The 24463-nt window shown below is 45.4% G+C and overlaps 1 long non-coding RNA gene across 3 annotated transcripts in view; it reads right to left on the minus strand.

The window, feature by feature from the left end:
• LOC308486718 overlaps positions 1–22884 on the minus strand; it is a 48242-nt gene extending 25358 nt beyond the window's left edge. Inside the window, exons 1-2 of one of the 3 annotated variants that reach the window (XR_013991198.1) lie at positions 22392–22884; positions 22132–22249 (exon numbers count right to left, since the gene is read on the minus strand). This is a non-coding gene — a long non-coding RNA (uncharacterized lncRNA). The remainder of the gene's footprint in view (positions 1–22131; positions 22250–22391) is intronic. The other 2 variants (XR_013991199.1, XR_013991200.1) reach the window with 2 other exon arrangements.
• Positions 22885–24463: the final 1579 nt, after the last annotated feature.

Raw genomic sequence — 24463 nt, forward strand, 5'->3', positions numbered from 1 at the left:
AAAAAGAGTGGCCATTTGTACATGACGTATGACGGCAGTGTATAAAATATTTAATGATGATGCTACGGTTAAACCACAAGAAGGAACACACTATTTACAACAGTGGTCTCTTTCTTTTTCCAGACTCATTTGTCTGCTAAGGAGCTCCTGTTCATCTGCCACAGAATTCCTGAATATTGCATAGCGTTTTGAGGAATGTTCTACATCTCTTTTCCAAATTCAGGTGCTGAGTGGGCCATTTTGGCTTCACTGTAGCCCCAAGGTGAACCATAAGTGAATCCCAGTTAGGGACAGACGGACCTGCCAATTTGGGGTTTCTTATTTTCTCATTTTTCCAAATCTTAAATTTATTTCTCCACATTTCTACAGCAAATTGCAGGTTTTTTTAAAAAAATAAAAATTCCTCATATAAATTCATCTGCATTTTAGTGCAAATTTACCCTAATAAACATGGTTTTGTCTGCTATTTCAACCTATGTCCATATTTTGCAAACAGTTTCCCTAAACAGATGGCATTGTTGTATGATGTTGTTGTTACTAACAGATCCATTGGAATGCACACTTTTCTTAATACGCGTATTTTTGCAAACCTTGTTTGATCAGAGAACTGCATTTCAAAATGTGGAGAAGAGTGAATTCCAAAGGATGGCCGAGTTCAGGTTCTCATCTAGTTTTGGAAACTGTGGATTTGAAAGATTCTCCTTGAAATACAAACTGAATTGAATCTCTTCCCCAGTTCCATAAACTCTCAACATCCTTCTGTGCATTCCAGGAGAAGATCAGCAGCGTTTGACCAACTTTTATAGGGACAGCCCTACCATTAGGCAGGCTGTGATTCAGGGTTCCATGAAAGGACAGCGACTTGTTGAAAATTTAACTTATTGTTGTTTTATTTTTACTGAAGGAAGAGGGGCTGTGGGATCTCCTGCCTCAGTGGCCAGAATTACTTGAATTGCTTTAGATCAGGCATCCCCAAACTCGGCCCTCCACCTGTTTTGGGACTACAATTCCCATCACCCCTGACCACCGGTCCTGTTAGCTAGGGATGATGGTAGTTGTAGTCCCCAAACAGCTGGAGGGCCGAGTTTGGAGATGCCTGCTTTAGATAATATGCACCTTGATTCAGGCAGCAAAATGTCTCGGGGCAGCTCTGCTGCTTCCAGGCGAGCTTGCCTGCCATTATTGATATTCTTGCTGAGGATCGCTGCAGTTTGGGAAAGCTGCCAGCTTTTGGAGAGAATGGAACGCTGTTGTTTCTCTCCACAGCTAGCAATAGATTTCTTCGCACAACCACATATTTCAAAGATCTGCATGTGCAACAGAGCTCAGCCTCTTGCATGCCAAGGTACTGATTGTTCCTCTGCTTCTAACTGTTAGGTAGATGCAGAAGATGCTGCTGCTTTCTCTTGTGTCCCAAGTGGATGGAGATGCAGGTGGACCAGAAGTGGTACAGCGAGATGATGGCAGGATGGAGAGTTCAGCAGATGCTGGTACATAGCATCTTTGTAAAGAGTAGGACCACACGCAAACCATTTATGTAAAGCACATGGCTTTACATAACTGTAGTTTGTTAAAGGGGTGGGGATTGTGGCTCTGTGAGGGAGAAACTACAGTCCCCAACATTCTTTGGGGTAAGGCCATGTGCTCTAACTGTATTGTGTGACCTCGGATAGGACAGCATCAGGTAGAGGTCCTACGGCTCTAGAAGGCGAGAGTTGGAAAAGATGGTTAGAGAAGGCTTTCTGGGACACAGAAAGCAAAATGGACAATCTAGGAGGTAAAATTGAAGGATTTCAAGGGAAAATAAAAGTACAGTAAAGGGTAAAGAAGCAGATTGTGGGTTTGCAGATCCAGCAGGGAGCTGGGAGAGAGAAGGGTGAGGATGAGGGAAGGGAACCACAACACTACAGAAATCAAGAGGGTGTGCAGGCCCAAGGCAACTTGGCACCCGAGGCAAAACACAAAGTGGCATCCCTCTCACCGGGGATGAAGGGGTGAGTGAAGAGCTACATGCCCTGCTGAGGAGGGCTGCACTGAGGAAGAATGGTGGGAGCCACCCCCCGATCCTGATCCTGAATCTTCCCAGGAGCAGGAGGACAGTATAGATTTGGAACGGTGGTTTGCAGAGGGGCATAGTTCAGAAGGCAGAAGCTGGGAAATACTGGGTGGGGAACAGCTAGGAGAAGAAACACGGGAAGAGAGAGAGTTAACAGATTCACAGTCTCTGGACAGCACTCGCCCCCCCCCTCCAAGTCACGGCGAGCTCAGAAGGTGTCAGAAGAAAAAGCGCAGAGGTTACAAACTTAGATTACAAGACGTAGGAGTGATGTAGATTAACAGGGACGTGGGGGGGGGGAGTAACCCTTAATTGGGAGCACCGCCATTTCTAGATGACGTGTTCTTTGTTCTCTTGCTGTGATTATTAAAGATTCTAACTGGTAAGATATTCCTTTCATTTGATCTCTTATCTACTGCCACGGGGGGAGGAAGCTGATTCCCCAAAGCCTGGCACTACATCAAGAACAAGGAGGGAATAAAGATCTACCTTGGGAACAAAGGTGGGAGGACAACAGCCTCCTATTCACCAAGAGGTCGCTGTAAAGGTAGCATTGGAGGGGCTTCTGAGGAAGAGGCAGATCCAGCCTCCAAGGAGACCACCCCAGTTGTTGCTGCCATTGTAGTGGCAACAGTGGGCAATGCATTTACCAGCGGCCAGATCTGCTGCCCCTGTGGATCCTGCCTTCTGAGTAACCTTATGGGTGGGCTGCCCTTGGTAGGCTGAGAGTACTACTACTACTTATAATAATAATTTATTCCCCAGCCATTCTAGGTGGCTTCCAACAAAAGATTAAAATACAGTAATTCATCAAATATGAAAAACTTCCCTAAGCACGGCTGCCTTCTAAAAGTCAAATAGTTGTTTATTTCTTTGACATCTGATGGGAGGGCATTCCACAGGGCGGGTGCCACTACCGAGAAGGCCCTGCATTAAGGGGATGGAGGAGAATTGCAATTCAGTTTGTACTTTAAGGAAGACTTCCCTCATTTGGGCTTTTAGAAACGAAGTGCTAACCAGAATTCAGCCTTCTTTCGAAATTCACATTTTTCTGAATTTTGCAATGCTGATCTCCAGCCAATGTATAAAAATGCATTTTTAAAAAAAAAAGGAAAAAGAAAAATGCATATACTAGGTTAAAGTGTGTGTGTAATGCATATATTTGTGAAAATAGAATACAGGGTGTACATTATGGGCAATTGCTGGCAGGAATATGTGTGTTGGCCTAACTGCATATACAGAAGAGCTCATTAGGAGAAATTTGCACCAAAATGGTAACGAATCTTCATGAGGGTTAAAAAAGCAAATCAGAAATTGCTGCAGACTGTAAGCAAGTTGAAGATTGGAAGAATGAGAAACGTAGAGAACTGAAATGGACCGATTCATCCATTTCCTAGCTGCACTACATAAAATAAAACAGCTGGCCGTCTCTGATAGGAAAAAACAACAGAATTCTCTGAGGAACTGAGGACCTCTAGCAGTGTGATTCTATCTAATCCTAAAGTTCAGGAATTAAATGTAATTGCTAAAACAGCACCACAAGGGGAGTATCATCAGAGTTAAGAGGACCCAAAGGTAGAAGGAAGTACATATTTTTAAGAGGAAAAACCCTAAATACCTCAATGCCGTCCATTGCCAATACCTCAATGAAGACCATGTGGGTTTAGTGGCCATGGAATACTGACTGACTGATGAAGGAGAGGGGGACACAGAAAGTTGGGCAGGAGGGACAATGGAACAGAGTGGGTGGAAACCTCAACAGAAACACTTCACGCTGCAACATTTTGTTGTAGGCCCCACTTGTATTTCGTAAGATGCACTTGCCTCCCATACACTTACAGTTTTGAGCATACATTTCCTGCATGCATTAAACACTTGAACACGTAAGGTTTCTCTTGACTACCACTTGTACGGGGTCAAGGCTGCTTCTCCTCAGTCATTTTTTTCTATTAAAAAACCCCCCATTATATCACAAATGAGGAAAAATTGTAGCAAATTTTTTTAGCCCACTTCAGGCCCTACCGCAGACACGAAACGTTCTGGCTCTTAAAACAACCAATGGCTTGCTTTCAGGGTAATTAATCTGAAGCAATTCATTTAGGCACTGACGGACTGAAATAGCTATTGCACAGTTGTCTCCAAGATTCTGCTTTTTGACCTTAATAATAAAGGCAATGCTTTCATAACGAGAAGAATACAATATGCCTTTCCTCTCTCTTGCTGAGGTGAACCAGCTACACACACACACACACACACACACACACACACACAGACACACACACAGAGGCAGATGCCACATTTGATTATACATATGGCATGGCAAATTTTTCTGTCTCGGAAGCTGCAGCACTGCTGATAGAACATGAACAGATCTTCCTCCCGGCACCTTTCTGATAAGAGGCATCGCTATGAAATTGCCAACTGTTTTCCATCCATCACAATCAAAAACCTTTTAATTAGAAGGATGCAAGTTCAGCTGCCATCCTGTCTTCTCTCATTTATCTTCCATCGCCATCACCAGGCCTTTCAGGATACAAATCCTTCCAAGGTTGGTTACAAGAAATTAATAAAATCACAACCCCCCCCCCAAAAAAAACCATTACAACTCATTAGGACTGGACTACTGCCATGCAGTCTATATGGGGCTTCCCTTGTGCTTGATCCAGAAGCGGAAGTTAGTGCAGAATGCGAGACCAGGGATGGATCTACACACAGGAAACGCCCCGCTATAGATAATAAATTAAATGGTTATAAGAAAAGAAAATATCGCTATGGACAAATTGCATAGAAAATTCATTTGCTCTCCAGTGCCATCTGGCATTGCATGTTTATAACACATTCAAAATGTACAGAGCCATGTCATGGATTGATTACAATACCATCAGTTACATAAAATGTTTAAATTAAAAAATGGTTTTCTGGACCAAAGCTCACAATTCAAAAGAACTATTACAAAACAATGAGTAACTTTTCTCCAAAATGTAGAATCTGTTATAAGATTGGGAAACAAAAGATGAGTTTGTTAAAGCCTCAATGACACACTGGGCAATAGATATAGGTCACAATATCGATTTTTAACCTCTGGGAAAAGCTCCGGAAAAGTGATTTGAAGGTAATAGCATGCTATTCTTTTAAGGAGAACTACTTGAAAATAATGTACAGATGGTATTTAACTCCGAGTAGGCTTGCTAAGATGTATAAGTCTGAATTAGATAAGTGCTGGAGATGCAAAAAGGTTGAGGGAACATTCTTTCATATGTGGTTGACTTGTAAAGGTGTAAGAGAATATTGGGAAATGATACATAATGAATTGAAAAAAATGTTCAAAAGTACTTCCCCCCAAAAACAAAGAGTCCTTTCTGTTGGGGAGAATTCAGACTGAAATTCCCAAGTGTCAAAAGAGGTTATTTATGTATGCCACTACTGTGGCCCGTGTTTTGTTAGCACCAAAATGGAATACGAGCAAGGTCCCAACCAAAGAAGAATGGCAACTTAAGTTAACAGAATATGTGTGTGACCTCGGACAGAATATGCGCAGCTTGCAGACTTAACATAAGAGAACGAGAAGAACGTACGTTTAGAGATTGGAAAACGTTTATTGAATATATGGGAAATAGCTGTGCACAACTGAAAGGATTAAGATAAATAACTGTGCACAGCTGGCAGGATTAAGATAAATTCAACAGTGTAAATAAGTTTTGATGGATGCAATAAAAAAATACTGAATGGTTTCGTTTATGTAAAATATGCAAGGATTTATGTTATGTAAAATGAACCATGGAAAGAAAAGAACGGAAGTCATTGCTATTTTAAGGTTGTTTAAATGAATATTCTAAATTGCAAAACAGAAATTTTAATGAAAATTTTATATATTATATATATGTTCAATGCAGGATTGGTGGTTTGCTGTTTGTTTATGTTTTTTGTAGTACAAATGTGTCTGTGGTGTGCACAGGGTAGATAAATGCCAGGAATGAGGTGTGCACCTTCGACAAGGTACCACATTAAAGACATGCTTTTGAAGGGTGAATGAACTAGGTCTCCAAGGACAGAAGCAGGCATATAGAAAAGTGATGGTGCCTAAATATAACAGGACCCAGTACAGAGTACAAACCTAGAATTACAGACTCGTGGAACTGGGGGCCACACCAAAGGCCATCTAGCCCAACCCCCTGCAATGCAGGAATCACAGCTGAAGAGTCCCTGACAGATGCCCCCCCCCCAACTTGCTCTGCTTCAGGACCCTTTGCCTATTGCTTCATTACAGAGTCCAGAATTTTGCTTCCTCTCATATTCAAGATTTTTGTATTTGCGTTGTTGTATATAAAACTGGGACTTTTCCATATTGCCTTCTAAATGGAGAAATGGATTGTTGGTCTTGTGGAGAAGTTAGCTTGCTTGTCTTCAGGGTAAATGACTTAAGAGGAATATTCATAGGAAACTGCCTTGGACAGTGTCAGGCATTGACCCATCCACCTCAGCGTCGTCTACACTAACCGACAGCATCTCTCCCGGGTTTCAGACAGGGAACATTCTCTGCCCCACCTGGAGATGTCATCCAGGATTATCTATGAGGATGGTGATAAGGCAAAGCAGATTGTCTAATCCTGTGCTATGGACACCCCTAGACTTGGGCATCTTCTCCTGCATTTCAAGGGATGTTGGGATTGTCTCCCTTTGGAAATGGGGCTGAATGAAGAATGAACCGATATAAAAACATGAACTCCAAAAGAGAAGATTCACCTGCAGACGGAACTGCAGGTGGCATGGGTTCTTGGGGTGTCAGGATGATGCCAGAGGCGTGTCCTGCCCTCTTCCCTGGTGCTGCCCTTCCACCTCTGCCCAGGAGGCTGCAGGGCCCATGGAGGTCCTCTGGGGCAAGGGATTGGGCCCAAGCCTGAGGGAGGCCAGTCTTTCCTGGCTTGGGCCTGCTTGTGGGCTCCCTTGCACCTGTCAATGGTGGGTTTTGTAGTTTCACATAAGGCATCTCATCCAGCTTTCTCTTTCCTCTGCAGAAGGCAATAGCCCAATGACACCGGTCCCGCGTTTGGCCAGTACCTAAGGAAGGTAAACTAATCTCCACACCCTGGGGACTTTTCACTTAGTAGTGTTATGGTTCATTCCTGAGAAAGACCTCCCAGGCCTCCTTGCTGTGCCTTGCAGGCCTTTTTCACTTTGCCTCAGGAGGCAGAGCCCTGACTGACTCCAGCTACAAAAGCTGAGGTGGTTGGACCCTTGGGTTTGGGTATTGTTTGGCAGGCATTGTTGAGAGAGGCTGCTAATTCAGTCTCTCTTTTTCATTCTCTTCCAGAGGACATCACTGTAGAAGAAATTGAATGAGCGTGGCGCAGAAAGGGAGTCCGTCCCTGCAGCTGGGAGAAGACGGCATATGGCGGAAGGTTGCAGGAGGAGCAAGGAATTACTTCATGAGGAGGAAGACCCCGGAAAGCCCGTTCCTGATTGCTTTTGGAGTACGTGGCGTTTTCTTGAGGCTTCCAGTGGACTAAGCCGATCAGCGGACTTTGTTGGGGGATTTTAAGACAGTGTTGGAGAAGGAGATTTTGGCGCTGGGACTTATAAAATTCACCCCCGTGAGGAGGAAGACATTGGAAACCCTGTTCGTTATTGTTGCTGGAGTTTGTGGCGCTTTTCAGAGGTCACCAGTGGATTAAGCCGACAAGCGGCAGAAAAGGAAGAAGAATGCAAATTGGATTACAAATAGCTTCCTTTTAATGTTTTAATGTATTTATATCTTGTTTTTTTCAGTTGTATTCATTCAACTTGCTTTTATTATTGGCTGTTCGCCGCCCTGAGCCCGGCCTTGACTGGGGAGGGTGGGGTATAAATAAAATTTATTATTCTTATTTATTATTGTTGTTGTTATTATTATTATTATTCCTCATATACAGTAGTTTGGTTTTTCTGCTCTTTGTTTCCTGTGAGGTTTCTTTGGACGCGACGGTGTAATAGACAAAGAAAACGAAAGTAACTGTACTGAAGGAAAGGTCATTTCTGTGTTTGCTGCCATTGTGTGGGACGGGAGGGAATTTGACCTAAAAATAGAAAGATTGGACTTTCTGGAGGTTGTCAGAAAAATTACACAGGACAATTTAAGACCCAAGCAGTATTTTGGGGCAAAATAAACATCATGTCTGGGAAAAATGAGGAAAAGGGAATAGCCACCCCAGGGGAAAGACATCCCTCTAGGCAGGAGAATGGGAAGGAGGGGAAGGAGATCAGAGACTAGGAAAGTTTATTGACCAAATCTGGATAACTAGAGGACTGGCACCTAAGACTCGAAAAGTGGAAATTTGTCCTAAAACTTGCTCCGACCACAATGCTGTGAAAATGGAGATGAAATTAACACCTACCGGTTCCTTCAGATGGAGGATGAATGACACCTTGTTTAGAGATCAAGAAGTTACCAAGAAGGCCCAAAAAACCTTGAGAGACTATTTTGAGATAAATATGAACACTACCATCGAAAAAATAGTAATCTGGGGCGCAAGCAAAGCAGTTATGAGGGGGTTTCTAATTCAACAGAATGCAATAAAGAAGAGAACCCAAAATGAGAAAAAAGATAAAATTTTAGAAAAAATAAAAGAGGGTGAGAAGAAACTGAGAGCGAAACCAAAGTCACAAGAGATTCTGAGAGAAATAAAGTTATACCAAGTTCAATATACGAAGATGATGAATCAGGAAATAGAATGGAAAATTAAACAGATGAGACAAAGGACATTTGAATCGGCCAATAAATGTGGAAAACTGTTAGCTTGGCAAATGAAAAAAAAGACAAAAACTTAACACCATTACTAACTTGGAAGTGGAAGGAAAGAACATCCAGAATCCAGTGGAAATTAGAAAATGCTTCCAGAGGTACTTTAAACAGCTATATACACAAGGGCCACAGAAAGAGTGTGATTTAGACCAATTTTTAAAAACAAATGGACTTCAAAAAATCTCTCAAGAAAACAAGTTAATGTTGAACTATAAAATAACAGAACAGGAGGTGGAAGGTGCCATCCAGAACATGCAATTGGGCAAATCTCCAGAGCCAGATGGCTTAACCTCAAAATATTATAGGTCCTTAAAAGATTGGATAATTCAACCACTAAAGGAGGTTTGTGATGAAATTTTGGAGGGGGAAAAAGCGCCAGAGTCGTGGAAGGAAGCTTATACTACACTAATACCAAAAAATGAGTCTGAAAAGACACAACTTAAGAACTACCGCCCCATATCCCTGCTTAATGTGGATTATAAAATTTTTGCAGATATTTTGGCTAAAAGGTTAAAAAAAGTATTAGTGGAGGAGATACATAAAGACCAAGCTGGCTTTCTCCCGGGTAGACACTTGTCTGATAACACGAGGAATATAATTAACATTTTGGAGATGTTGCAAGTGAATATTAATACTAAAGCTGTCTTAATTTTTGTAGACGCGGAGAAAGCCTTTGACAACATTTCTTGGAGTTTCATGAAGAAAAATCTTCAGGGGATGGGGGTTGGTCAAGGGTTTGAAAATGGTATAAGTGCAATTTACTCAGAACAAAAGGCTAAACTAATAGTTAATAATGTGGTGACAGAGGAATTTAAGATAGAGAAAGGGACACGACAAGGCTGCCCAATTTCCCCATTGCTTTTCATTTCGGTCCTGGAGGTTTTGCTAAATATGATCAGAAGGGACCGTCTGATTAAAGGCATACAGGTCGGAGCTAAACAGTACAAATTGAAAGCTTTTGCAGATGATTTAGTATTGACGTTACAGGAGCCAGAATCTAGTACTAAAAGAGTATTAGAATTGATTCAGGAATTTGGTCATGTGGCAGGATTTAAGCTGAACAAGTTAAAAACTAAGGTGCTTGAGAAAAATTTAACACCAATTGAGAAAGAGAGGTTTCAGAAGGAGACAGGTTTAACATTGGTTAAGAAAGTAAAATACCTGGGGGTTAATATGACCGCCAAGAACTTAAACCTATTTAAAGACAATTATGAGAAATGTTGGTCAGAAGTGAAAAAGGATCTAGAGATATGGTCAAACTTGAAGCTTTCCTTGTTAGGTCGAATTGCTGTTATAAAGATGAATGTATTGCCAAGAATGTTATTTTTGTTTCAATCATTGCAAATTTTGGACAAAATGGACTGTTTCAAGAAGTGGCAGAGAGATATTTCTAGATTTGTCTGGCAGGGCAAGAAGCCCAGAATAAAATTTAAAATATTAACTGATGCAAAGGACAGAGGTGGATTTGCCCTGCCAGACTTCAAACTTTATTATGAATCAGCAGCATTCTGCTGGTTGAAAGAATGGCTGCTTCTTGAGAACACAGACATTTTGGATTCAGAAGGTTTCAATAATGTTTTTGGGTGGCATGCATATTTGTGGTACAACAAGGTTAAAGCACATAAAGCATTTAAAAACCGTATTGTTAGGAAAGCATTGTTAAATGTCTGGATAAGATATAAGGACTTACTTGAAAATAAAACCCCAAGGTGGTTGTCACCAATGGAAGCAAAGGCTCAGAAAAGGCTCAATATGGAGGCCAAATGGCCGAAATATTGGGAAATTTTGGAACAAGAAGGAGATAAATTGAAATTGCAGAGTTTTGAGAAATTAAAAGATAAAGTGCGAGACTGGCTTCATTATTATCAGATAATGGAGGCATATAATTTGGATAAGATATTGGCTTCCAGGTGGAAAAATCAAAACTAGAAACAGAACTGTTAGAACCCAAAACTAAGATTTTGTCAAAGATGTATAACTTGCTGTTGAAATGGAATACTCAGGATGAAACGGTGAAATCTGCTATGATTAAATGGGCACAAGATGTTGGACATAATATTATGTTTGCTGACTGGGAACAGTTGTGGACCACAGGTATGAAATTTACGGCATGCAATGCCCTAAGAGAGAATATTATGAAAATGATATACAGGTGGTACATGACACCAGTCAAGCTTGCAAAAATCTACCATTTGCCCCATAATAAATGTTGGAAATGTAAAGAAAACGAAGGTACATTCTTTCACCTTTGGTGGACGTGCCCAAAGATTAAGGCTTTCTGGGAGATGATCTATAATGAATTGAAAAAGGTATTTAAATATACATTTCTAAAGAAACCAGAGGCCTTTCTGTTGGGCATAGTCGGCCATTTGGTGCTAAAGAAGGATAGAACTTTCTTTATGTATGCCACAACAGCAGCAAGAATACTTATTGCAAAGTATTGGAAGACACAAGACCTACCCACTCTGGAAGAATGGCAGATGAAGGTGATGAACTATATGGAATTGGCGGAAATGACTGGCAGAATCCGAGACCAGGGAGAAGAGTCGGTGGAAGAAGATTGGAAAAAGTTCAAAGACTATTTACAGAAATATTGTAAAATTGATGAATGTTAGGATGATGTTGGATAGAAACTAAGTGGTTTTTAGCTGTAATATTATAAGGGAATATGAAAAAATGGACTATTAATAGGTAAAAATTTAATGTTACAATATTTTAAGATCGAAGACTAGGATAAACAAAGAGGGGAGGGATTTGCTAAACTAACAATTGAAGTGGAATACAGAAAAGGGAGGCGTGAGGAGGTCTGGGAAACAAGCAAATGAAAGATAAGTGATTGAAAGACTGTTTTGTTTTTAACTATTTTTATTTTGTATTTTTCTTTTTTCTTTTTCTATTTTGTAATATTTTGAAAATCCTAATAAATATCTTATAAAAAAAACAGAGACTAGGAAAGTTTAATGGTGGAAATAAGGAAAGAATTTAAACAGAATAAACAATATATGGAGAAAAAATTATTGGAGGTACAGGAAACATTAGATAAAAAACTAGAAGCAGTTGGGGGGGGGGAATTGTCAGGCAAAGTAAAAGACCTTGCAGTTAGATCCAAGGCTGTGGAAGACTCAATGAAACACACACAGAAAGAATTGAAGGAGACAAAGAGGGAGACAGAACGGGTTGGAGGAGAGGTCACAGAAATTAATAAAACACAAGAAGAGATGTTGGACAATATAGCCCTTTTGGAGATGAGGCAAAAACAACTGAATCTGAAATTATCTCAATAAAAAGAAAAACATGGAAAAATTGGAGTTACGTATAAACAACTTTTAAAAGAAGAACAAGGACAATTAAAATTGAAACCGTATGAAGAACTCAAACAGGCTTGTTCTACTTGGTTACTGTCAGGGAACTGACATCGGAGCCAGAGGCAGAGGCTAGGCTCTCAAGCGATGCTGGAGAAGGGCCCAGCAGGGGGAGAGGCAGCTCACCAGCTGGGGAAAGAAATCAGCATAACACCAGTGATAAAGGGGGGCAGATGGGGGAATCGGCGAGGGGGCTCCAGGACTCCTCGCTGGAGATCAGCGAGGAGAGCACGGGTCCTCCGCTACCCACGCCCTCCCTGCGCAGAAAGCTTCCGTGCAGAGAGAGTAGGAGGAGACTTGGAGTCAAACAACTTTTATGCTGGAAAAGGTTTAAGAAACGCCCGCTGACGGATTCTGCTAGCGACTGAACAGCCACGAAGTGCAGGGCTGTCCAGACAGAAAAGGTTTAATAAGGCAACCTAGCCAGGAGTGGCACCAACTTGCGCACGAGCAACCCCTACATTTATTACAGCAATCCGTCAGTCCTTGACGTTGCTTGTGCGCAGCGACAGGCAGGCAGCAGAATGAGCCAAACCGGAGAAGCCGGCGCCACGGAGGGAGCAGCCGGAGTGCAAAATCTGGTGGAGAGGAACCGAGATTTGGAACAGCATGTGGCTCTTCTCACGGCGCGGTTGGAAGAAAGGCGGGCTCATGATGCACAGGTCAGGACCACCCCAGTAGCAAGGAAGGTACCGGGACTGGTACACAAGTTTGGGGGGAAACCCCAGGACTACAACACGTTCCGAAAGGAAATAGAATACGCTTTGGAACTGCAGCATAAGGATTTTGCGGACGATGGGGAGAGGGTGGCATACATTGTCGGGCATCTGCAGGATGGGGCCAGGGAATGGATCAGGCCCCTAATGGCAACGCAAAATGCCGCCTTGAAAGACCTGAGGAAATTCTTCCAGGCGATGGATGCGATGTATTCCAGTGATGTGCAGCAAAGTGTGACTTGGCGGGAACTGATGGGTTGTAAACAGGGGAACCAGTCAGTTAGAGACTACTGGTCGCGCTTTGCCATGTTAGTCCACCGGCTCGGGTGGGAATTGGACTCGGAACCCATTCAGATGTTGTTTGAGGAGGGGTTGTCCCCAATGGTGAAGGACGAGCTTTCCCGCGCGCCCCGCCCGCAGTCGATGGATCAGCTGACCAAGGCTGTGCTTGCGATTGGCGTAAGACAGGAAGCGCGGGCTCAGGAGAAGCGGGAAGGGAGAGGGGAACGTTGCCATGACTACCGCATTCCTGAAATACCGAGGCAGCCTTCCCTGCCGGCGGAGCCAATGGAAATTGATGGCGCACGCGAGAGAGGTTTCAAACTCCAGTGAAGGTGGCAAAAGGGAGGGAAAGGATTGGAAAACTAATAAGAAGTGTTTCCTCTGCCAGCGGCCAGGACATTTTGCCAGGGTCTGCCCTCAAAGAAAGGCCTGGCAAGGAATGGTGGGAGCTGCTGGAGGTGAGGAGGAGGGGGAAAAGGAGCAGGAGCAGGGAAACGCCAACGCTTGGCTGCCACTCAGCGGGCACAGCAGCCAGGCCAGCAACCAATAGAAGTGCCCCAGCCAGACCCCCCCCCCCCAGAGTGGCCATAGCCATAGAAGTGGTGCTAGAACTCCTGAATCGGCACCCAGTTAAGGTGAAGGGGCTGTTGGATTCAGGCAGTTCCTGCAATTTCTTCAGCAAGGACTTCGCCCTAGAGCACCAGCTCCACCTGCTGCCCCTGGATTTTCCCTTGCAAGTGACCACCATTGATGGCAGGGAGCTTCTGGGAGGGGAAGTGACGCACCAGACCCCACCAATGAGCCACACTGGCAGGACCCACAATAATATTAGGGATGAGCTGGCTGGCACTACATGATCCAGTAGTGGCATGGCATCAGCGGACGGTCACCTTTGGGTCCGCTTACTGCTTGGAACACTGTCTAGGGGGAGAAACCCCAAGGATGACCGTGGCCAGGGTGGCTGGGTTAGCGGTGGAGCCGAAAGGGGAGGTGCCACCACAATATGCTGACCTGCAGGAGGTCTTCAGCGAGAAGGAGGCGGATAGACTACCCCCCCATAGACCCTTTGACTGCCAAATCAACTTGCTCCCAGGGGCTCAGCTGCCAGTGGGTAAACTGTATGCCATGTCGGACCGGGAGATGAAGGAGTTGCGGGAGTTTATTGACAAGAACCTGAAGAGGGGGTTCATAAGGGAATCAAAGGCGGTGGGGGGCAGTCCAGTGTTCTTTGTGGACAAAAAAGGGACTAACCAGCCCAGATTGGTCATAGATTTTAGGGGGTTAAATTTGGTATCAGAACCCATGACCTTCCCAATGCCCAGGATTGACGACATTTTAACACGGGTGAGGCAGGGAAAATTTTTTACCAAGCTGGACCTCAGGGGAGCCTACAATTTGATTAGGATGAGGGAGGGGGACAAATGGAAGACCACAATGTTCACCCCCCTGGGGGCCTTTGAGTACTTAGTTATGCCATTTGGATTACAGTCAGGCTCCGCCTGTTTTCAAGCTTTCATGCACCACGTGTTGGGGTCCCTGCTGTACAAGAACTGCGTAGCCTTCTTGGACGACGTCTTAATCTATTCGAACAATGAGAAGCAACATGTCAGAGACGTCAGGGAAGTGCTAAAGAGACTGCAGAAGCACCAGTTGTGGGTCAAGCTGGAAAAATGTCAGTTTCACACCAGAGAAGTTGAGTTTCTGGGGTACAAGTTGTCAGACAAAGGCCTAGCTATGGACCCAAGCAAGGTGCAGGCGGTGCTGGAATGGAAGGCCCCCAAAACCCGGAAGGACGTGCAGAGGTTCCTAGGGTTCAGCAACTTCTACAGGAAGTTCATCAAGAACTTCGCCCACTTGACAGCGCCCATCACAGATTGTCTCAGTAGCAAAAAGAAGTTTGTCTGGCCAGAAAGTGCCCAGCAATCCTTTGAAAGACTGAAGAAGGCGTTCGCTTCGGAAGAGCAGCTCCTGCACGTTGATCTGGAGAAACCCATGAGGCTAGAGACCGACACGTCCGACAGAGCCATTGGGGCGGTTCTTTTGCAGCCAGGGAGGAGCAAGCAGGAATGGAAGCCATGTGCCTTTTTCTCGAGGAAGCTGAGCAAGTCGCAGCAAAACTATACGGTGTACGACCGCGAACTGCTTGCGATCTATGCGGCGTTTCGCCAATGGCGACATCTGCTGATAGGGGCACAGCACAAGATCCAGGTTTGTACTGATCACAAGAACTTGGAGTACTGGAGGACCACAAGAGTACTCAACCAGAGACAGATTCGATGGGCACAGGAGTTCTCCAAGTTTTCCTTCGAAATCCGATATGTGCCAGGAGAGGAAAACGTAAGAGCAGATGCTCTCTCCCAGAAGCCGGAGTACATGGAAGGAGAGGGACCGCCGGAGATACGACACGTGATCCCCGAGGACCGATGGGTGTGTGGAGGAGCCTTGGTTGGGAAACGAGAACTGGCCGGGCTTACTAGAAACGACGTGTTCGCTCAAACTAAAATCCGGGAACTCCGAGATGGAAGAGAAAACCTAGGGGGTTTTGAGGGAAAGGAAGGGGTGCTGTACTATAAGGGGGCGCTGTATGTACCGGGGGAGACCCTGAGGGGAAAGGTACTCAAACAACTCCACGACAGCCCCACAGCTGGGCACTTTGGACAGCACAAAACCATGATGCTCGTCACCAGGCAGTTCTGGTGGCCAAGGGTGAGGGAGGATGTACGGGAATATGTACGGGGGTGCGACCGCTGCCAAAGGGCAAAGGGGGAAAGGGCTGCCCCCGCAAGGTTACTGGAACCCTTACCCACGCCGGGAAGACCCTGGGAGGTGGTGTCCATTGATTTTATGACCGATTTGCCCAAGTCCCAGGGGAAGACAGCAGTCATGGTAGTAGTCGATCTATTGACAAAGATGTGCCATTTCATAGCTTGTTCACATGCGGTGACCGCAGAGGAGACAGCCAAGTTGTTTGTGGATCACATCTTCAGGTTGCATGGGGCTCCCTCGAGAGTAATTTCGGATCGCGGGAAACAATTTACTTCCCGGTTCTGGAGGAAGCTCATGAGCTTGCTGCAGGTAGAGGTGAGCTTCTCGACGGCGAGACATCCGGAAACCAACGGGCAAGCAGAAAGAGTGAACAGTGTACTCCAGCAATACCTACGCTGCTACGTCAGCGAGAGGCAGAACGATTGGGTAGAGAAACTAGCGCTGGCTGAATTTGCGTACAATAACGCTGAACATGTGTCCACGGGAATGAGCCCGTTCATGGCCAATTATGGGTGTCACCCCAGGGCCTTCCCGGGGAGTGGGGAGGAAGGGTGGAGCGTACCTGCGGCAGAGGAGTTTGTGGAAGAAATGGAGGCTCTGCACCAGCAACTTAAGATGAACTTAGAACGGGCCAAGGAAATTTACAAGAGGCAGGCAGACAAGCACCGTAGGGAAGGGGAGACCATACGGGTGGGGGACCGGGTGTGGTTGTCAACCCAAGGGTTACCCTTTAAGGGGGGGTGCAAGAAGTTGCAGCCAAGGCGGCTGGGGCCGTTTGAGGTAACACAGCAGGTGAACCCCGTGGCATTCAAGCTCAAGTTGCCGGACAGCATGAAGATACACCCGGTGTTCCATAGGTCCCTACTCTCACTGTACAGGGAGGGGCGGGGAGTCCCGGGGCGGGAAGGCGAAGTCACCACACACCCGCAGATAGAGGAGAGGGAACACCACAACCGGGCCACGGAAATACTCGATTCAAGGTGGTGAGGGCGCCAGGTGGAGTACCTGGTAGCTTGGGAGGGAGAACCCGGGTCGGAAAACACGTGGGTTCCCGCGGAGGCAATCAATGACGGGTATCTTGTGGAGGAATTCCACAGCCTGTTCCCAGACAAACCCAAGCCACTAGCGAGATTCTGGGAGGAACAATTTGGAACCACAGACGATGAAGAGGATTTTGTGGGTTTTTCTGCCTCCGAAGAGGAGGGAGGAAAGGCTTCGGAGGAAGAAGAATCAGACTGGGAGGCCCACCCCGTGGGGAGAGATCGGAGCGGGTGGGAAGCGGGTTTTGAATCCTCAGAGGATGGCGACAGCTCCTTCCGGGGATTCCCCGCATCGTCGGCCGAGGAAAGGGACGAAGTTGGATCAAAAGGTCGGGCCGGGGGTGAAGGGGGTCCTGGGGGGGAGGTGGATGTCAGGGAACTGACATCGGAGCCAGAGGCGGAGGCTAGGCTCTCAAGCGATGCTGGAGAAGGGCCCAGCAGGGGGAGAGGCGGCTCACCAGCTGGGGAAAGAAATCAGTGTAACACCAGGGATAAAGGGGGGCAGATGGGGGAATCGACGAGGGGGCTCCAGGACTCCTCGCCAGAGATCAGCGAGGAGAACACGGGTCCTCCGCTACCCACGCCCTCCCTGCGCAGAAGGCTTCCGCGCAGGGAGAGTAGGAGGAGACTTGGAGTCAAACAACTTTTATGCTGGAAAAGGTTTAAGAAACGCCCACTGACGGATTCTGCTAGCGACTGAACAGCCACGAAGTGCAGGGCTGTCCAGACAGAAAAGGTTTAACAAGGCAACCTAGCCAGGAGTGGCACCAACTTGCGCACGAGCAACCCCTACATTTATTACAGTTACAACATCATCAACTATATGATAAATTTAATTCCGATAATAAAATTGGATTTCATAAAGAATCAAAACTCAAGCTAGAACTTTTAAATAATTCCAAATTAATTTGTCAAAAATTTATAATTTATTACTTGAATGGGAACTTAAAGAAGAACAGATTAAAGAAGTTATGATAAGGTGGGGGCAAGATTTTGGGTACGCGATTTCACTTGATCAATGGGAAAATCCACCTCTCCCTGCCTTCCTAGTTTGGTGCCATCCAGCTGTTTGGCAATCAACTCCCATCATGACCATAGTGACTGGGGTTGCTGGGAGTTGGAATCAAAAACATCTGGTTGGCAGCAGAACAGAAAAGGCTGCAACAAACCACCCAAACACCATGCGCATACACACACACACATGCATAGTTGAATGCTCCTTATTTCTTAGTCCTTATTCTCAAATTTATACCTCATTTTGCCTTCTGTACCATAAGGCTAGTTGCTGTGAGCAAAGCAAAAAGCAGTGTAACAACCAGGAACTGTTGTGTTCCTGAAAATTATTTTAATTTCCATTGTTTTATTTTAATTTCCATTGTTTCGAATGTTTTCCCTGTAACTTAAACCTAAACCAAGTGAGGAGTAAACACGAGGAAAGAAAACCCATTAAAATTTGAGTCACCTGGCAATCCTATATCATTACTAGCCAGGAAAACAGAGCAGACCTTATATATATAAAAACCTGAAATGTGCAATGGGGATGTGAGTGTGTGCATGGGGGAAAAGAATGCTGATCTCACAGCATTTTAACCATAATGGCACTTTTCATTTTTCTCAAAATATCAGAGCAGCTGTGGCTCAAACAACAGCCTTCACCACCCTCTTTTGACTGAGTGGGGAAAGGGGTTTTGAAAAGCACAAGTTATTACAGAGCACTGTGCTCCAAATGTAGCCTTAAAGATTGGATCGTTTCAGCCCCCCCTCGCCCCCGTTTCTAAAAGACTACACAATGCAGGCACCTGAATGTTAATGACACATTAGGGCAGTGGCTTGGAATTTGATACACTACAGATGTCATTTCTGTGACAATGCACCTTCTGTTACATAAAGAGGACGGTGGCATTTTTTGGTTCTTGGCGATTTTTTGATCCCTACACCAAAAAGGCAAATTTCCTCAGGGTATATATAGATATTTCTATATGTGCACCTCAGGGTATACAGTGTTACCTCATGTTACATACGCTTCAGGTTATATACGCTTCAGGTTACAGACTCCACTAACCCAGAAATAGTGCTTCAGATTAAGAACTTTGCTTTAGGATGAGAACAGAAATCATGCTCCAGCGGCGCGGCAGCAGCAGCAGGAGGCCCCATTAGCTAAAGTGGTGCTTCAGGTTAAGAACAGTTTCAGGTTAAGTACGGACCTCCGGAACGAATTAAGTACTTAACCTGAGGTATCACAGTACTATATGCTTGTGAAACATGAACCATAAACATCATCTCCAACTCCTTGAAAGATTCCATCAACAGTGTCTCCGAAAAACTTTACACATCACTTGGGAAGACAGGCAAACTAATATCAGTGTATTGGAAGAAGCAAAGATCACCAGTGTTGAAGCAATGATTCTTCAACATCAACTTCGTTGGACTGGTCATACAGTGGTGCCTCGCAAGACGAAATTAATTCGTTCTGCGAGTTTTTTCGTCTAGCGAATTTTTTGTCTTGCGAAGCACGGTGTCGGAAAAGTTTTGGAAAGCTTCAAAAATCACCAAAAACCTCAAAAAAGGCTACCACACCGCGTTCTATGAGTTGCTCCTTGAAGTCAAGTCGCAGCTGTATTAACGGTGTTAAGAAAAAGGAAACAAACTTGCAAAAACCGCAAGACGTTTTCGTCTTGCGAAGCAAGCCCATAGGGAAATTCGTCTTGCGAAGCAGCTCAAAAACCGCAAAACCCTTTCGTCTAGCGAGTTTTTCGTCTTGCGAGGCATTCGTCTTGCGGGGCACCACTGTATTGTGCGGATGCCTGATTATCATCTTCCAAAGCAACTACTCTATTCCAAACTTAAAAATGGAAAGTGTAATGCTGGTGGTCAACAAAAGAGGTTTAAAGACTCTCTCAAGGCAAATCTAAAAAAATGTAATATAAACACTGACAACTGGGAAACACTGGCCTGCGAGCGCTCCAGTTGGAGAACAGCCTTTACCAAAGGTGTCATGGGCTTTGAAGACACTCGAACTCAGGACGCAAGGGAGAAACTTGCTAAGAGGAAGGCACGCTTGGCAAATCCACACTGTGATCAACTCCCGCCTGGAAACTAATGTCCCCACTGTGGAAGGACGTGTGGATCCAGAATTGGCCTCCACCGTCACTTACGGACTCACTGTTAAAACCATGTTTATGGAAGACAATCTTACTCGGCTACGAGTGATCGCCAAAGAAGAAGATATATATTTCTATATGCAAAAACTACGTTGTAAGGCAAAGGAAGCACTAGCAAAATCTGATTTGTTTGAGTAAGGGGGGGGGGAGTAAAGGACACCTGAACAGTTAAGTCCAGTCAAAGGCAACTAGGGGGTTGCAGCATTCATCTCGCTTTCAGGCCAAGGGAGCCGGCATTTGTCCACAGACAGCTTTCTGGGTTATGTGGCCAGCATGACTAAACCACTTCTAGCGCAACGGGACACCGTGACAGAAGCCAGAGGGAGTGAAAACGCTGTTTACCTTCCCGCTACAGTGGCGCCTATTTATCTACTTGCACTGGTGTGCTTTTGAACTGCTAGGTTGGCAGGAGCTGGGACAGAGCAACAGGAGCTCCCTCCTTTGGGGGATTCAAACCGCTGACCTTCTGATCAGCAAGTCCAAGAGGCTCAGTGGTTTAGACCACAGGGCCACCCATGTCCTTTACCTTTTATTTGTTTGAGTACTCCCAAAGAAACCCATATCCTCCAACACTCCTCCAATGAAAATAGGGATGCCCTATTTAATTTAATAATAATAATAATTTTACTGTTTATACCCCACTCATTTGACTGGGTTGCCCCAGCCACTCTGGGCAGCTTCCAACATACATAAAAGCATAATAAAACATTGACCATTAACAAATTTCTGTATAGAGGGCTGCCATTAGATAGCTCAGGGGGTCGGATAACTCCATACTCTCCAACATTTCTCAGATGAAAATAGGGACGTCCTGTGGAAAAGTCTAGGATCAAGTAAGAAGAAGAAGAAGAGTTTGGATTTGATATCCCGCCTTTCACTCCCCTTAAGGAGTCTCAAAGCCGCTAACATTCTCCTTTCCCTTCCTCCCCCACAACAAACACTCTGTGAGGTGAGTGGGGCTGAGAGACTTCAGAGAAGTGTGACTGGCCCAAGGTCACCCAGCAGCTGCATGTGGAGGAGCGGGGAAGTGAACCCGGTTCCCCAGATTATGAGACTACCACTCTTAACCACTACACCACACTGGCTAAGAAACTAGGGCGGCTTCTTTAAATCCAGGACTGTCCCTGGAAAGGAAATCTGGTGCAGAAAACTATTGCGTGGTCAAGATGAAGCACTTGCAGTCCCTCTCCCCCATGGAAATCGGTGAGATTTAAAAGTGCTTCATGTGAACCAGATCATGCTCTATGCATTTCCCTATGCGCAGATCCTGCAAAAGGTGGCCGCTGGTTTTCAATGATTTCCTTAACTTAGACCAAAAGCAATCCCTGCTTTTCAGATTCACAAATCGTTTCTGAATAGCCCGTTTCTGAATAGCCAGTCCCTTTGACAAACAACTCTAATTCGTATTTGTGCAATTGCAAATTGCATGAAATTCATCCACTCGGCTGAAGATGCTTATTTCAACAGTTTGTTAAATGACCTTTGGGGAAATAGCTTCTGATACTACAGCATAATTCATTCTGGAGAACCATGTGGAGCTCTGTATTATTTATTAGTGAAATGGATTATACGCAATAGATGCGATCTACCATAGTTCCCACATACAATTTGATAGCTCCCAAGCCAGCCAGAGATAGGCTTTCCCTAAGCTTTAGAAAGGAAATTGTCTTAAGAGAGGGGGCAACCGTAAGGGCCCAGAAAGGCTAAATCCTGGGTCTTTTGTGCCAACCCAAGATCATCCCTTTTAATTATTTAAAAAATCTTTCCTTTCGCCCCCAAAGCAGCTGGGGGTACTGCAAAGAACCCAGTCGCTCACAATCTTAATTTTCCCAGAGGCATCTAGATATTGTGGGATATTTACAATGCAGACAAACCAACGATTCGTGTTTTGCTCGATAGGCACATGATAGGAGTTTCCTTGTAAATTTGCTAGAGAGAACTCTGTGAGAGAAACAGATATATTCTCTTACCTGCCTGGGCACACCCCAGCCCATTTCTTCTCTTCCTCTTCTTCATCGGATCACCGAACCAGAAATGTGAAGAACAATCTGCATGCCAATCCTCAGACCCCATTTTAAGGTGGAAAATCTAATAATTAAAAAACAAACAAACCAAAAACTGTATTAAGGTAGGTCTTGGTAACCGAATCACCATTTTAAGTCTGCCTTAAAGCTGCTGCACCCGTTACTCTTCAACCAGTATTCCGAGCGAGTAAATCTTGTTTTTTTACCGTTTGCAAGGTGGTGTGATTGTTGTTTCATGGGGAAGGGGGAAATATCCGGAGAATCCAGTCTGCCTTCAGGGGCGAATGGGGGGGGCGGTCTGCCCCAGGTGTCATCGCGGAGGGGGGTGGGCGACAAAATTATCAAGAACAATTACTGCCCTACCCCCTGAGAGGTGGTTTGGGACCCGGCGCTGGGCTTCCTGAGTCCCAGAAGTTGGCCTATGTGAGGAAATTGAGACTAGGCCGAGTAGACTAGGCCTGGCCTTGCCTTCGCCTCGCCTGCTGGATGCAGCCGATTGGCCAGCTGGGTTGGGGGCGGGGCCAACGCAAGGCAAGGCCGAATCTACTCGGCCTAGTCTCATTTTCCTCACATAGGCCGATTTCCTGGGCTGCCGGGGAGGCCTGCCAAGGCCGCTGCCTGCCCCCTGCACCCCCTTCAGGCCCCAATCCTCCTCCAGAAAGCCTCTGCTGCCCCCCAAAAGTGGAGCACGCAGGACAGTAGCAGCGCTGCCACCCTGTTTTGCCCGCTTGTGGCGCCAGGAGGAGCAGCTCATCGCTGCCCTCCTTCCCCATATCTGTTATCATTTCACCCACTGTTGGACTGAACAATAAGGGGTGTATGTGGATCATTTTTAATTGCTCCTTATAACCATATGTTCTAATTGCTGACATCTTGAATATTGACCTGGGATTTTGGGAGGAAATGTGAAAACAAAGCGCTACTGCAATAGGGAGAATTTAGGGATGCTTGGCAGATAGTATTTTGCTGGCCTGACAGAATTTTACCCTCTTGGTAAGTTGTCAGGAACAGAGAATGAAAAATACAGAAAGTCTTCCAACCCCCTCCACCTTTTTTGCTGCTCATATGTGCACTGACGGAGCATAACAACACGTCCCAGATCTAACTCAGGAAACTGTGCCCCACCCTGATGTTATAGGTCGCCAGCTCCCATTAGCCCCAGCCAGCATGGGGCTTGTAATCAAATAACATCAGGAGGACCACAGGTCCCCATTGCTGGACCAGATGACCTCCAAGGTCTCTTTGTGTCCTGAGCCCCAGCATACTCAAAGTTTACTCCCAATAGGCTATGCTGCTTGCCATGTGCACTAAGTAGAAAGTTCTATTGACCACAGTCCCAAAGACAACGGTGGAGAGGAATCAGATAGTCTAATGGCTGAGTGCAAGTTCAGGTCCAATGCAATGAGAAAGGTTCAAATTCAAACTTTAAGGCCAGGTTCCCGTCTCTGAATAAGATCCAGGGTTGGAACCACAGTCTGGTGGAGATCCCAAGACAGTCAAGCCATGGTCCATCAATGGTGAATGTTGAGCAGACTCTGCCTTCCTTCTGCTTTTATTCCTCCCAATCTTATTGAATGCACCTGAGCTTGCTTCAGCTGAGTAGCTGTGTCTCTCTCCTTAATGAAGCATATGATCTTCACCTGCCCTGAGTTCAGTCCAGCTTAGTGACCACAAACCTCCCCCCAGACCTAGCGAGTCCCATGATCTTCCCTGATCAGCTAGTAAGCTGGGCTGTCTTCTTTCACCTCTCTCTGTCTCTTAAAGTGTAGTTCCTGCTGTTCACATTGCCTCAGAGACTGTCATTTTTGTGAAGAAGGGGGCACTTCCGGTTCTGGTGATGTGTCCACTTCCCTTGGTTCCCATGAACTGTCAGCTGACCCTTTGATGTTCTCTGATGTCCACTGAGTAGCTCCTCTTCCCCTTCCTCAGCTGGGATCCCCTTCCTCTTCCTGGGTGTCCTGCCAGTTCATGACACTCGGAACATTAAAATTCCAGGATTCAAAAGGGTGACGAATCCCACTTGCTATCACTTCCTGGTGGGGCAAGAGTGCGAAACTGGTAGCTATTCTGATGTTGTTGGACTCCTGCTCCCATCAGTCCCAGACAGCAGGGACAATGGTCAAGGATGATGGGAATTGCAGTCCAACAACTTCAGCGAGACTCTCTGGCTGCTAGGGATGGGGGAGGGATTTGATTTGGTTGGCATTTAAAGCCAAATCCATTGAATCCACACCTTCCAAAACAATGTGAGAACTGAAACACAGCCGTCCTTCCACTT

The sequence above is a fragment of the Podarcis pityusensis genome (genome assembly GCF_964106645.2).
Source record: "Podarcis pityusensis genome assembly, chromosome: 10".
NCBI classification, from domain to species: domain Eukaryota; kingdom Metazoa; phylum Chordata; class Lepidosauria; order Squamata; family Lacertidae; genus Podarcis; species Podarcis pityusensis.